The 15,003-nt window shown below is 36.8% G+C and overlaps 1 protein-coding gene across 13 annotated transcripts in view; it reads left to right on the forward strand.

Moving 5' to 3' along the window:
• Positions 1-9,288: 9,288 nt before the first annotated feature.
• nrxn2a (neurexin 2a) overlaps positions 9,289-15,003 on the forward strand; it is a 339,692-nt gene continuing 333,977 nt past the window's right edge. For 3 of the 13 annotated variants that reach the window (XM_052588890.1, XM_052588893.1, XM_052588894.1), the window contains exon 1: positions 9,289-9,675. The gene's annotated coding sequence lies outside the window, so the exon portion shown is untranslated. The remainder of the gene's footprint in view (positions 9,676-15,003) is intronic. The other 10 variants (XM_052588883.1, XM_052588884.1, XM_052588887.1 and 7 more) reach the window with 5 other exon arrangements.

Here is a 15,003-nt window from a genome sequence, read left to right on the forward strand (position 1 = left end):
TCTGTTCAAAATGCTGTCCTAAACGATTGCGTTTTTTCTCAAGTCTATGTTTTTTGGCCGCATGTCATACAATTTCAAGTATTGCAAAATGGGCACTCATGAGCACCTTTTTGACAAGTAGATCACACTTCGGTATTGTGGTCTTCAAAGACACGTGCCTTACAGTGCAGTCACTTTTAGCATTGCTCTGGGTGAATTATGGACATTTTAATAGGCATCTGGGTTTTATGTGAAGGCAAAAAAGTTCCCAGCGTAACACATTTATGTCCAAGATGGTCACATGAATTTGCTGGGTTGACCAACAGAAAACTGCTTGGTTTGAAAGTGAATTATGTGTGGCCTTTGCTTCATACATCATACACTAGACAATGGACAACCTTTTTGCCCAGTAAACTTGACGAAATTTTGCTTATGTGAATGCAACTTTTATAAAGTAGTGTATAATTTTAATTGCCTGAGGAATGTCACATTGATGAGAGAAAGCCATGCAATTTCAGAAAACAAAACTATAATATTGGCTTTAATAGTAAAGAAATAGATTCCAAAATGTGTTAGGTAAAAAGCCAGTTCTAATTCTCAAATCTGAATATATTAAATATTATTTAAAAGTACTTGTACATTTCAAATATTTTATCACAAATTTTCAGGGATTATTTTTGCATGTTATATCATTACGCCAATAAGGGTTGACAAGTGTTTCTCTTTAGAAAGTTATTGATTTGTTCAAAACACTGGTTCATTTAGGAACAAAACAAGTGACTTATATGTAGACATTTAAATCATGGAGTGTAAGATGCTGCATTCCATTCTGAATTCTTTCCCTATGCTTCAAAAGTGAGATCTTTGAAGGGATAAAGAGTGTGTGACTTCTGCATCATCTTGCCAAGTCAATTACGGAGGCGTTGTTGTCCTACAATTAAACCTGCTCATAGAATCAGAACTCTTCGGAATGCTTCATTCCGAAAGGGCCCTTTAAAGTGGCCAGTTTTGAGCACTTCAGTTTGGAACAACCCTTCAGTATGGCGGCCATGATTGTTTTCAGTCAAAAGTGCCTTGCAGAAGTGGATTTATCCTGTTTGGAAACACATTGAGAATTACTCACAGAACTAATGTGTTCAACAACACAGTTTCATTCAGGAAAAAACTAAAAGATTGTGAGAGTAAAGGCTGGAATACACTACACGACTTAAAAAATCTGAACAGATTTGATCAAACATGGCAAAATGAATCAATTGATAATTCGTTCAAATGTTTCATTCTGGAATGAAAGACCACTGCTGTGTGTTGTTCAGAATCAAATGTTAATTCAAGTTTGACTTCATTTGGAGCTATTTTCATTGGACCCAAAATGTATCTGGCAGTAATGTGTCAATAATGAAAGTTACTCAGTATGAGCTTCTTGTTTATCGATCTGTTCATGCTCTCGCACTGTTAAAATGAAATCCAGAACAACTGCAACACTGCTGGTGTGGTAGGCTAAATAATGTAAGGTACTGAATTACAAAAAGAAATATGGCAGCAAGCAGCTTAATATCAAAAAGCTGATGAGAAGTGATTCAGATGCCTATTTCCCAGCGGAGACAGTGGAAAGACAGTTTTGCATTATCTAGAAAGGGAACTGACTGGCTGAGAACTTTTATGGCAATGTCTGAACAGCCTAGTTTACTCCAGTGTGGTGCACAATGTAAGATGTCTGACCCGAAAGTAAGGAAATGAAATATCTTTGTTGCAGTAACACAACTGAAGTCTTGAACTGAGAGGCTGTCTGGAATGTAACAAAAAGCACAATTCTAGAACACATGCTGCAGAAAGCCTTTTGTAATACGGTGGGGGAGTTTGACAAGAATAGAAAATTGTGTGAAGGTATTTAAACAAAAGCGAGAGGACAAGTTGAACACTGTGTTTCACTGATGATAAATTAATCCGTACCGTCGCTTTTGGGGGATTTGTTATCATAATTGGCTGACTAACTTTTGCCTCCAAAATGCTGCAGATTGAGGTCATGGAGGCCCGTAAAAGGCAAGGCGGACTACATAAAAGCTCTAGGTTTCTATGTGTGTGAGTGTGTGCGCGCGTGTGGCCGTCTGCGTAGGGCCCTTATCAGTAGCGCAGCAGAGTTGGGCTGTATTTCTGCGAGCGGTTCCCTGGAGATTGTGCCAAGGAAGAGTGACAGGGAGTACGGAGCTTTCTTGAACAGGTGAAGGAAGATCCAATCCATTCTGTTTAAATGTTTTGTCTCCTCTTTATTGATTCTTCTCTCTTAAACTCTCTTAGTCTCATTTCCGTAGCTCCTCAAGGGCAGGTCCTTGGGTGTAGTCAAGTCATCCTGGATGCCAGACATGGATTATTGACCGGATCTACCATTTTGTAGGGTTTCCGTTCATTTTAAATACGCTGACACCTGTTATATGTGTCAGGGTTTTGCATTATTTTGATTTGAGAATGTCTTTTTAAATACCAGTGCAGTTCCTGAATCTGACTAGAATTTGGATTGGGATACCAAACATGTTGAATTACAACTTCAGTTTTAATGATAGAAAGTAAAAATCAGTTCGCTGACAGTCAGAGAAACTGTCATTTCAAATGTTAGAATAATTTCTGAAGGATTATGTGACACTGACGATGGGAGTAATGGCTGGTGAATATTAGGCTTTGCCATCACTGGGGAAAATTACATTTCGAAATATATTAAAATAAGAAAACAGTTTTACTGTTTTGACTGTATTTTGATCAAATTAAAGGGATAGTTCCCACAAAAATGCCAGTTACCCCATGATTAACTCACCCTCAAGCCATCCTAGGTTTATATGACCTTCTTCTTTCAGACGAATACAATCTGAGTTACATTAAAAAATGTCCTGGCTCTTCAAAGCTTTATAATAATAATAATAAAGACAACTCTAGTGATATTTTTAAAAACTTAAATGCATGGATGGATAGATAGATTCCTGTTTCTGTCATTATATTCACAGTTTTCTGTGGTCTGTAGTCAGTTTATTTATTTATTTTTTAATTCACACTCATTATTTAAAATGGAGCTAATTATTCAGTTGTGAATTTTGCACAACCCAGACATGCACAAGAATCATGTGATTAGATCTGCGCCGTAAAGCACAGCACAGAAACACCTCACACAAAAACAACTGATCTTGTTACTGTAAATCCACATAATGAAAAATGTGCTATTGCATTCTTGGTTAATTGACATCCAGTTAAGATGACAGATGGGCTGTGATTTATTTATAAGTATTTACCACACTAAATCAAGAGGCGCGATTTGCGCCATAATTGCGCAGGCTCTAATAAACTGATATGAACTGTTGAATAATGAGTCGGAAGGCCCCGGGCTCCTCTGCTGCACTATCGCCGCGGTGCATTTAGATGAGACCACACCGAGCTGATGACCCAATCTAAAGCAAGCACAAGAGCCTGTTCACTGGCATCCTACCTCACTCGGAGGACAGAAGTGGTTAAATGCAGGCTCTTATGTGTTTTAATCTCCCAATTGTGTTGAGTTAATTCACAGCCAGCCCGGGGGAAACGCTAGTGACAACACAAAGACAATTGGCTGCTTTTCAAAATCTGTGTTGTGGCTTGTGTGTGTCTGAAAGATGCGACTCAGAAAGATGAAGTGTGTGTGTCTGTGTATGAGAGAGAGAAAGAGAGAGACTGAGAGTTAGAAAGAGAATGCTTATGTTAAAAATAAAAATAAAGAGGGCACAACAGGGACAAAGAGGCAGGAAGCCTGTTACGGTGGCGCTACGTGATCAGTCACCCCCCTAAAGCAATCGCCATCTCAGGCCAGTCAATCTCTTACCATTTCATACTTCACTCACACAGTAATGACATGATTACATTCCAAGGTCCCCATCATGCCATCCTTCTGTTAGTGTGGCTATTCCTGAAACCACACATTATGGAAAGAAACAGATAGGGGGAGAGAGTGAGACAGATAGTCTATGTCCTATGTCCTTGTCACTCTGCATTAATATGTCTCCCATGCAGCTGTGATCTCTGGGCTCGAAAAGGCTTCAAGGTCTCCCTGTCCACACGTTCCAGGTTTTAAACCCCTGCGATCGTTTAACATGAGTTTCAGTGACAATGCGCCTGTTCTGACACACTATCAGAATATTCGCGCACGCGCGCAAACTCTTGCATGCTCTGCTTAACCACATCTACAAAATCCTCAACCATTTGCATGTTTTCCTTTGATGGAGCCTCTCATGCATAATGGCACTCCAAGTTCAAAGTAGTGTGCGAGAAGCGAGAGAATGCAAGAAACGGCTTTATATGAGGAGTAAAGGAAAGTTCTACAATAATAATACTTGCAAATCATTCAGTGATGCCACAGCTTAATACGGACGAGGAAGGACAGTAGGGGAATGAATCCAGTCGCTTTTCCTAAGTGGGTATGGTGCTGTTTGCACAGCGGCCAACGCCAAGGCACAGTTTGGAGAGGTTGGGTTTCTATCTGCTGTTGTAAGATAGAGAGCAGTCATTTCGAGGCACTTGTTGGAATGCTCAAAAGCTCACAGGCGTTTTCAGAAACGAGACAGGAATGTTAAATGAAAAACCCTCACTTTTTGTGCTTTGTAAAGGCCTGTTTAACTTTAGTCATGCCATTTGCCTTGACAGATTGGATTGCTATCTGATCAGGATTGCTCTTTTGAAGGGAAAGTTTTAAAAAGCTTTGATACCTATCTAACAATTTTATAAAAATGATCACTTTAATTATTTAATTCAGAAATATTAATTCATCATTGTTTATTATTTTATATTAAAGTATTTTACTTTATTTTTTATTTATTTTTTTACTATTTTTTATTATTTTACAATCATTTGTAACAACAATGAGTTTTACGTAGTAATTAACTCAAATGATATATAGGGAATTTGAATAATTAATCAGGAATTTGATTAATATATATCTCAGATGACAGTTACATTAAATTTGATTATGAAAAATATCTCAATTGCCTATAACAATAAATAATCACAGGGCACTGTAACTTACTCATTAATATGTCAATATTACATTCTTCATATCAATTATTGTGATATCTCTTAATTACTGCAGATCAAACCGTGGTATGTCCAGAACACCACTGTAGACCTATCAATTTTCAATAAAGTTATCACGCCTTATAATTCAAGGAAAAGTATTCTCTGGCCATGAAAATATTATCCTATCCTTATGATAAATTTAGTTTCTAAATTTAGAGCTTGTAGCTATAGACCAAAACATTTCAGTGACTCGTAATGTGAGTGGGGTGGAGTCCAAGCCAATCATTTTATATATGGGTTTTTAATAATTCAACTAGTAATACATCAAACTACAAATCACACAGAGTAAATATGCGTACGAAAATACAGACAATAAACATTTACAAGACATAACGGAATCCAAATAAAAGAGAGAGAGAGAGAGAGAGAGAGAGAAGTGGAGAAAGCGAGAGAGATCACAGAATGAGCTCAGGTATGAAAATCAGTCAGTAAACCTTAGTGGAACCAACAACGAATCAAATAATAGCAACACTTTAAAGCAGCATTTAAATCTCCATAGAAAACGATACTTGCATGGCCCAGTGGGTGAGCGTGGTACCGGCGACGCACGTGTGATGTCACGTGGTCCTTTGAAAACTGCGCGCGTGGGCCGGAGGCCGTGTGACGCGCGTGCAAGCTGCGCTGGATCTTGGCGTGAGCGTGGAGTCACGTGTTCCTTTGTTGCAAAGAGGTGTACGTTCATCTTCGCGCGGTATTTGAAAGGTTCAACAAACAATGTTCCAGAATTCGTCTTCATTGTGTGGAGAGGCGAATAGTTGAATAAACTTAGTAAAGAAAAGAAAAGAAAACAACGAAAATGAAAGTTTCCAAATGAGCCATGAAAATGGCTTTCCTCTCCTCAGTCCGTGTGCTGAGGGGGGAGGAGAACCAAGCGCGGCCCGAGGCCGAGAACGCACAGGTCGGAAGAACGAGAAAAACTAGACGTGGACCTTGTTCGGTCGACTCTTATAGATTGAGATGTTCACGCCTCTTTTCGCGTGAACCACCCAATGAACATCCGCGATCTGAAGCGGCGGGAAAGTTCCTTTGTCTCTGGGAACAACCCACCCTAATAATTTAGGACTTGTCCGATTTCATCAGGGATATTCTAGCAAGTTCATTATTCCAGATTAAATACATTTTTCATTACTTTGCTCTAGATAAATGGGTCTGTCAAAGCATGACGATTACACAGATACTAAAATTAATATGTGCAAATGATCAAAACATGAAGATACATTCAAATGCAGAATTACACACATTTAAAGATTTGATTAACACATGATAACACTGCAGATATTCCCAATTTATATGGGAAACCTCTAATGTACCGCAAAAACAATACTATACACATTAAGACTACATTTGAGTACATTCTATCATTCTTTTGTAAGGATTAGGTTTCCTGTCCTGTGGTCCCGTGTGGTCGTAAAATTTTACGAGCTACCAAGGAGTGTGGGGGTTGCAGAACATTTCTTTTTGAGAAAGTATAAGATTGAAATCAAGCATTTCCACTTATAAGTCAGCACTTTAACCATTTACCCAGGATTAACCATTTTATGCAATACACCAACATTCAAAATACATATTTAATAAAGGACTTACAAAAGTAAGGAACAAAAAGAAAGGTTTCTTTTTGTGTGTGTGTGTGTGTGTGTGTTAAGGAATTTGGGGGGGGGGGTTTCAGGTATCCTTTGAGGCTCGCATGGGTATCGTAAAGTAATTTAAGTCCAGCCAGGCTGGCATTTAGTACCAACAGTCTGAATTTATAAAACAGAATTTAACCCATGAATCGCTGACCTGCATATCTGTTACACATTTTTAGAATTTAATTTTTTTTACAATAATTTAATTTTATTAATTCAGTTTAATTCAAGGTTGTACTGCAACAAGTTATGTAATGTGGCTCCCCAAAAATGTATTTATTATTAATAATAATTTTTATAACAATAACGTTTGGAAGATAATAAAAAGTATGTATATATATATATATATATATATATATATATATATATATATATACACACACACACACACACACACACACACACACACACACACACACACACACACACATTTTTTAAGTATTTTTGTAATTTGTACAATTTTTATTATCTTTATTTTTTATTTATTGTAATAAAAAGGTACAAATTTAAAATTAATTTTTTTAAATATTTTAAGAGATTTATTGTCCTTTATATACAGTTTATTATTTCTATTTTTATTTTATTTTTATTATGTTCCTACTTGTTGGTCATACCACATGACTTTGATTCAGCAGACACATATTTTTTTCAGACATCGAGAAGCAGTGAAAGAGTTTTGTTAAAATCTTGGCTGAGCAGACAACTGAGGTCCAAGCTTAAGATTATTAGATGAGGGTAATACTTGGGGGAATCACCAGAGATACCATTAATCATACTAGCTGTTGTTTGAATATTTGGCTCATTGCACAAAGCTTGCAAATGTAAAGTCATCTGTTAAACATTAATGCATTTGAAGATGATACACGCCTAATATATGGCTTGAGGACAAAATAATAGCAAAATATAGAATATTGGAAATGTTTAACTTATAAAACAGCCTGGAGCATTAGCTAATGTATAATCAAGTGCAGGAATCCATACGCGATGGTGTTTAAAAATTCCATTGAAGCAAAGAGTCATTATGCATTTTACCTCTTTGTAATTAAATTCTGTGGTAAAATGATACGGTAAACAATCTGTGTTCAGTGTCTCACTTGACCCCCAGAACATTTATTCTTTATTCTATATGCCTAGCGACACACTCATACAATATTTAATGACAACAGAAATTAACACTGGTTCTCAATTAATTTTTTTTTTTTAATTTTTAAATTTTATTTAATTTAACATTGGTTCTCTATTAAACACTGCTAAAGCTTACTTCAGTCAATTACTCACAGCTTTACTATGGTTTGGTTACCTTACCTTAAATTTAACTTAGAACATAGTATGTAAAAAGCAGTATGTCAATTGAGTAGGATGCTTGAATGTGTGGTACCCAATAAATAGCATGTGAACAAAACCCAGATGATACTGGTTTTGCTGAGATACTGAAGTGTGTAAACAATGGACATTTTGCTGTCCAATGAGGCCACGAGAGCTGAGGAGCCATAAGATTTGAAACCAGGTGGCTCATTTCAAGAGCAAGTGCTATATAGCAAGAATTATGTTCCTGGTTACATTTTTTTTTTTACGCACACACACACACATTTAAAAAAGAAAATAAATAAACACCAGGGTGCATTTGCGGCTGTTGTTACACCATCTTCGGTCAAAAAACATACTGGTCACAGAACAATGCCAAAAGCCAGATGTTGTATGCCCAGGAATGTATTTATATACTCACCTGCATGCCTAAAGAATGCACTTCATCAACTGTCAGGAAACAAGTCCTTCACTAAATTTATTAGGCTATACATTATGAAAGTACAGAAATAGTGCCTAGAGGCTCATAATGTTGGTAACTGCAGGTTAATTATGATACATTACTAAAGCAAGTTATATAATGTATATTCAGCCTGTCAGTATAGCAAAATATGAATACTTACACAGCTACAAATAATAATAATAATAATAATAATAATAATAATATACGCATGAAATATTGACTGGAGCTGAAATAAATTTATCTTATATAAAGAAGAGACTAAATTGATGACAGAATGCTGCCATGGACAACAGTCATTATTTATAAATATTTGAAATCAGCGACTGACCAATCAAATACCCTAATAAGAAAGTACAGGGATTTGTGAACTAAACGCCCTAGGAGTTCTTGATGATGATGTCATTCAACCCTGTGTTATCGCAAAATGTAGGCCTACCCCAGACGCGACAATACCCAAACAAACAAACAAACAAACAAACAAACAAACAAACAATCAAATACATTAGACTATTGTACTGTCATGGACAACTTTCTTTCCCTTTTTTATTTATTTTTATTTTTTGTAAATATTTTACTTGAAACCTCAGAATGACCAATCAGAATCAAGTAACTAGGCTATTTTATAGAGCCCTGCAAAACGATTAAATGGAATGTAGGTAGGCTATCACTAAACCAATAATGTAAACAACAAATAAAAGAATACAAAAACTAAGGGTTAACTTAATATTTATTGATCAATAAGAAACGTTTTTGAGATTCCAGAAGGTATTCAAAGTAAATATTTTAGCGTTTCGGGAGACCGTAAAAGCTTGACCCCTGGTTTAAACGGATGGGACGCATGCGACGCTGTTACTGGACATAGTCGGTGGTCCAGGTTTTGATTAAGTACGTGACATTGAGACAGCGGTGCCGCAGTCACCGTGTCGTCGGTGAGACTGGAAGACGAAGCGCTCGTGGGATGATTGGTGAGGTGTTCCACTGACCGCGCCCTCATTTCGCGCCCATAGCCGCCACCGGGAGACCGCGCATAGAGCAGAGCTGCGGTGGCATTGCATGCAGGTGGAGCGGCTTGACGCGCTCACACAGCCGTCGACTGAACGGCAGCGAAAGGGGAGGGCAAACGCCGCATTTCGCCTCTCTGGACTATACAAGAGACAAAAGAACAATTCCCAGTGAGAAGTGGGGATAAAGCGCGCTCGCTTACAGCCACAAACCCAGGTAATAAGACTTCCGTGTGTCTCTGCAGATGCTTTTGTCATCAGAATATGTGTTTTCAGAAATGCAGGTGATGCGCGGGGCTGGGGAAGTAAACGGATGGTGTTGACTCATAAGCAAAGATGTTGTTGTCTGGTGTTATTGTTAAGCTCTCGGAAGTGTGGTTTTATATATTCCTTATTGGGGATGGTTTTGAACACCTGCGTGCCAGCGTAACGTTACTAACGGGCGCTGTGTATTGATATGCCCCCATTCGAGTCATGCCATGTGCGGCTCTCAGATGCACGGGATAGAGAGAGAGAGAGAGAGTGAAAGAAATGGAAAAGCCGTGGGAATAAAACAGCCTTTTGTTTGGTTAAGGGGCTGTTTTATCCTCTGAATGGCTTTTTGATAAATTATTTAAGTATTTATTTTGCTGACAAAATTTTCAGAGGGTATGTCCATCTGACCCTCTAAACAAGTTCACAATGGACGGGCTACATGTAAACATATGGTCCGAATAAATTGTTTGGCTGAATTGACAGCCGAGGTCTGTGAGAGTGTTTCTGGCCATATCGAATGTTTTGAGAAGGTTCAGCTCCTTTATGCATCATCATTAACGAGTTCAGGGAGTCCAGTTCATCACATATTTTTATGGTGTAAGTCACATTAAATTTGTTCCCAGGCAACTCAAATATGATGTCATTATTATTTATTGCTGATGTTCTGAACCATTATGGTTTTCTTTCTTTTGCAGAAAATCATATTTAGGGATTTCCTGGTCTCTTTTCTCCAGTAGATATTAAGCTTAACAAAATTACATAAAATGACCACAGTCAAGTATCATAAAATAGTGCTTCACTGATAAACGGTGATTTTTTTTTTTTGTGATTATTGATTATCTTCTCCAACAGTGAATTGAAACCAAGTAGCAGATCAATCTCATTTGTGAACACATCATTCGAGCTAGTTTTGTGAACTGGATCAACAGATTAATCGAAAATATCCCCCTAAACAAAGCACTTTATGTGGTGGATAGTTCATAGATTTCATGTAAAATTTTGATATGTTCCTTACACAAGCAATATTATCATGACTATTTTAAAATACAGTAACACTTAAGAGAACAATAAGGTTTAACATTAGTAAATGCGTTTATATACTATTAATATATTTAAAAGAAATGTTGATATTAATTAATATAATTACACCTATTTATTGTTAGTTAATGCTAGGTCTATTAAATAATAATAAAAAAATAAGATTTTTGATTTATTAATGTATAAGTAGATGTTAAAACTATAACCTAAGATTGATAACTGCTTTTAAATGAGTATTTTTCATCATTAGTTAATGTTAATAATGTTAAATGGAGCCTTATTGTAAATAATAATTAATTATTTGCAAACATTTTCGTCATTCTTATATATATATATATATATATATATATATATATATATATATATATATATACTGTATATTTGATATATTTATTTTGTCATTATTATTTATAACAAATAAAATATCTTTGAGAGTAGGGATGCACAAAATGATAGTACCAGTTATCTATGTATATATATATATGTTATCTTTTGAGTTACACTGACAGAAATCTGTACAGGATTTGAACATGAATGTACAATGAACAAATTATTATTATTATTATTATTATTATTTTTGCCTGCGATAATTCTATAGCCACCTATACATTGGTCAATTTTAATTGATGCCAGCACATCTACAAAACAAAGCCACCAAAATGCTGTTTTTAATCCTTTTTGTATCGCCCTCTTGAACATCTGTTGTCTTTTTCTGCCGTTGCCATGTTACAACCCTCTATTAGCTCCATCACCAACTGTTCTGTGGCAGGGCAGCCAGGGCTGAAGAACTGAGGATAACTCGATTGTGAGCTGGTGTCAGATAAATCTTTCTGGGCTCTGGCGTGTGAAAATCCAGTAGCGCTGGCGGTGGATGACAATACATCATGGATGTAATTAAATTCACTGTTTAATATTAGTATATGATTAACACCACTAATTGCATATGAGTCCCTTGCGTATAACCGCTTAGGTGAATCAGTCAAATTGAGTCTTGATAAATGTAGGACGTATTCAGTCTTACGTTCCTTAAGTTTACGACAGAGACAAACTCTGGTTGATCAAATCGACACTGCCGTTATTGAAAGGCTTGAGTGATCAAAATCCCATAATAGTTGCTGTCTGTCAGCATAATAGGTTCGTTCGACAGTTATATGCAGCCATTTACGAGGCTATAAAAATGTGGACACAAAGATGCAGATGGTTTTGCTCTGTGCATGAAGACCATTAAATGATTCCTAGCCATGGGGATATGGGTCAGTAATGGAAAAACACTGCTTTGAACATGTTAGCTTCTCTGTGCTGTTTCCAGCTTTGTACCTATAAACCATGAAAGTTTCATGAGCATTTTTGAAACCGTGCTATAATAATAATAATGTTATTGCCACCATCGATTATTCATTCAGCTATGCAGCAGCGAGGATGTCAAAACAACATCACAGCCCATCACCAGGAGCTTGACCTAGCTTTCTTTCCAGGTAGCAGTGAGAAAAAGAGGGGATTTTACTAAGGGGATGCCCACTGCCAGGGTGCACATCTGGGTTTTGCATGGTTCATCATATTCATCCAAAGCTGGAACATGGTATGTCACCCCATTACACTGATTCGAAATCAGTTTTGCAGTTGCTGTCATGGTTGCGGTTTTGATTGGCCTAGGCGAGGCAGGTCCCACTTCAGGAAAATGAGAGGAGAGCAGAAGGGGGGACCAGCATTATCAATAGCCTCCCATGAGTGTTAGGCCTGGAACTAAATCTCATCTCACCAGCTGATAAGGAGTATCACTGGCCGTCGTTGGGCTCAGAGATACAGAGAAAGGAGGGGGAGGATGGAAAGCTGGTGGCTTTCCTGATGGACAGGTGGTCTTCCGTTCTTTTTTTCCTCCCCTGTCTGTACACACGAAGGTTGACTGGCTGGTTTGAGAGCGTGCTAATTTATTTATTTATTGTCCTTCTGTGCTGTCCTTTGGCGTCTGTGTATAAGGAACTGTTTGGAAGAGAATTCCACATTTAGCCATGATAAGACTGAATTTTGCCTGATGCAGCTCACACAGTGACCCAGTGTTGGGTAACTGACAAGTTGTCAGATTGTTTGCGCACAGCTTAATTAATTACTTTTTAAAGCATTTTGCAATTAGCATGATGGTAGTTCATCATAACATTGCCTCATGATGTCTTCCATTCTTATGCTCATGCTGGGTGTGAATTAGGCTTACTAGCTACATGATGATCTATAGTTTTATTTAATTATTAATGTGAGATGAGCACACAATAAAAGGAAAACATGCTGTATGATACATTATGACTGCATAATTTTTAATTGAGATTACCATTACGGCTGCTGAGGTGAAGAGTCAATTACAGCAATCTACACATCTATTGTGCACCATTATATATATATATATATATATAATATATATAGCAGTTTGTTATTGTAACCAATCACAATTTGGTCTATGTGTTGATACTGATTTCTTGATTCTGTTAAATTGTTTATTGATTGTATACTGAGTTTGAGCATACAATATGTCATTATATGTGAGCCTCTCTGTGAAATCCAGGCTTAAATCTCAAAATCTAATTATGAGATAAGCATCAAAGTTTTACTTTAACCATTAATTTCACTATGATTTCAATCTTGACATGATCTTACTCAGTCAGTAATAAATATATCGATGTTACATTTCCCAGACATTAGTTGGGTTTTCACATACAGGGTCACATATACTGTATGCTATATGTGTGTGTATATACAGTATATATATATATATATATATATATATATATATATATATATATATATATATATATATATATATATATATATATATATATATATATACTGTATATTTGATATATTTATTTTGTCATTATTATTAATAACAAATACAATATCTTTGAGAGTAGGGATGCACAAAATGATAGTACCAGTTATCTATGTGTGTATATATATATATATATATATATATATATATATATATATATATATTTAATAGTCTGAAAAAATATTTGAAATATTAAAATGTAAAATGAATGTTTAGATCTGCATTTAATGTTGTCATACCTACAGTACAGATCAAAAATTAGGAGTCAGGCTTGATGAGCAGAAGAAACTTCTTTCAAAAACATAAAAAATAGTAATGTTTCTAAACTTTTGGTCTATACTGTAAATTATCTTTTTAGCTTTTGAAGTGTTATTTAAGTGTTTACATGTTAAGTGTATTTATTTATTAAGACAACATAATGTGCCATTTTAATATTAGCCTTTTTTTGGGTTATCTTTTTTTAACATGAAGCACAATATCGTCCAGAATTGTAATGTCTGTGGATCCATCTAACCTTAACCTTGACAAGGTTTTTTTTTTTTTTTGGTACGTAATTATACTATGACATCTCCTTAGCATATTGGCTGCATTGAAAGTCTTTCTTTTAATCTTTATTTCCTGAAACATGTGTCACAGATCCATCCCATCGCAGTCACAGGAACACATACTAAAAAGAGCTACAGAAAGAATCAGGCCTTGTTTCCGTTTGCTTTCTGACTCACTCACCAGACTCCTTCAATTTGGCTGCCTTGCTTTTCAACACTTCTTGCATGGACAGATCCTTGATGTGCAATACATGTACAGTCTCCCTTTTAGTGTGGACGGCTGTCTATTGATGCTGTGGAGGGTGAAGGAATGATCCATCCTAAGGGATGCCAGACATCCACGGCTTCAGAGCATTTCACTGATGTCTGTGAAGAAGACTGCATGCCTAGTGCTCCGGAGGAGCTGCCCTTTTGTCTGGTGCAGCTCACTTATTTGTCCTGTGTTCTGCAGTGTTGATGATAAAGAAATGGCATCAAGGAAAGGCCCTTTTGCTGAGCTGAGTCACATGACTTTATCTGTGTGAGCTCATAGCTAATTGGTCGTGTCTCTAAAGTCATTATGGGATCCAGAAATCAGCCCAGACTTTGTTCAGACGCAGAGTGTGTACTTTATTTTAAGCTGAAGCAAACTGGGATACCAGGAAGAGTGCAGAGAATGGGTATAGGTGCCGGAATGACATGTCAGCCACTACACGCATACCTATACACGCACACGGCCACACAGTGTTAAAACGTCATGCTCACTCTATCAAGGTCCAAGGTCATGCATGCACAGTTCGTTCACATGTGCAAACACACAGCTCTCTTAAGGCAACACACGGCCTGGAGTAACGGGCAGCTTTTAATCCAGGCTGACGTGTGACTCAGTCCCCATGCCAGCCAAAGCAAG

This window comes from Carassius gibelio, chromosome B21 (genome assembly GCF_023724105.1).
Source record: "Carassius gibelio isolate Cgi1373 ecotype wild population from Czech Republic chromosome B21, carGib1.2-hapl.c, whole genome shotgun sequence".
In the NCBI taxonomy this organism is placed as follows: Eukaryota; Metazoa; Chordata; class Actinopteri; order Cypriniformes; family Cyprinidae; genus Carassius; species Carassius gibelio.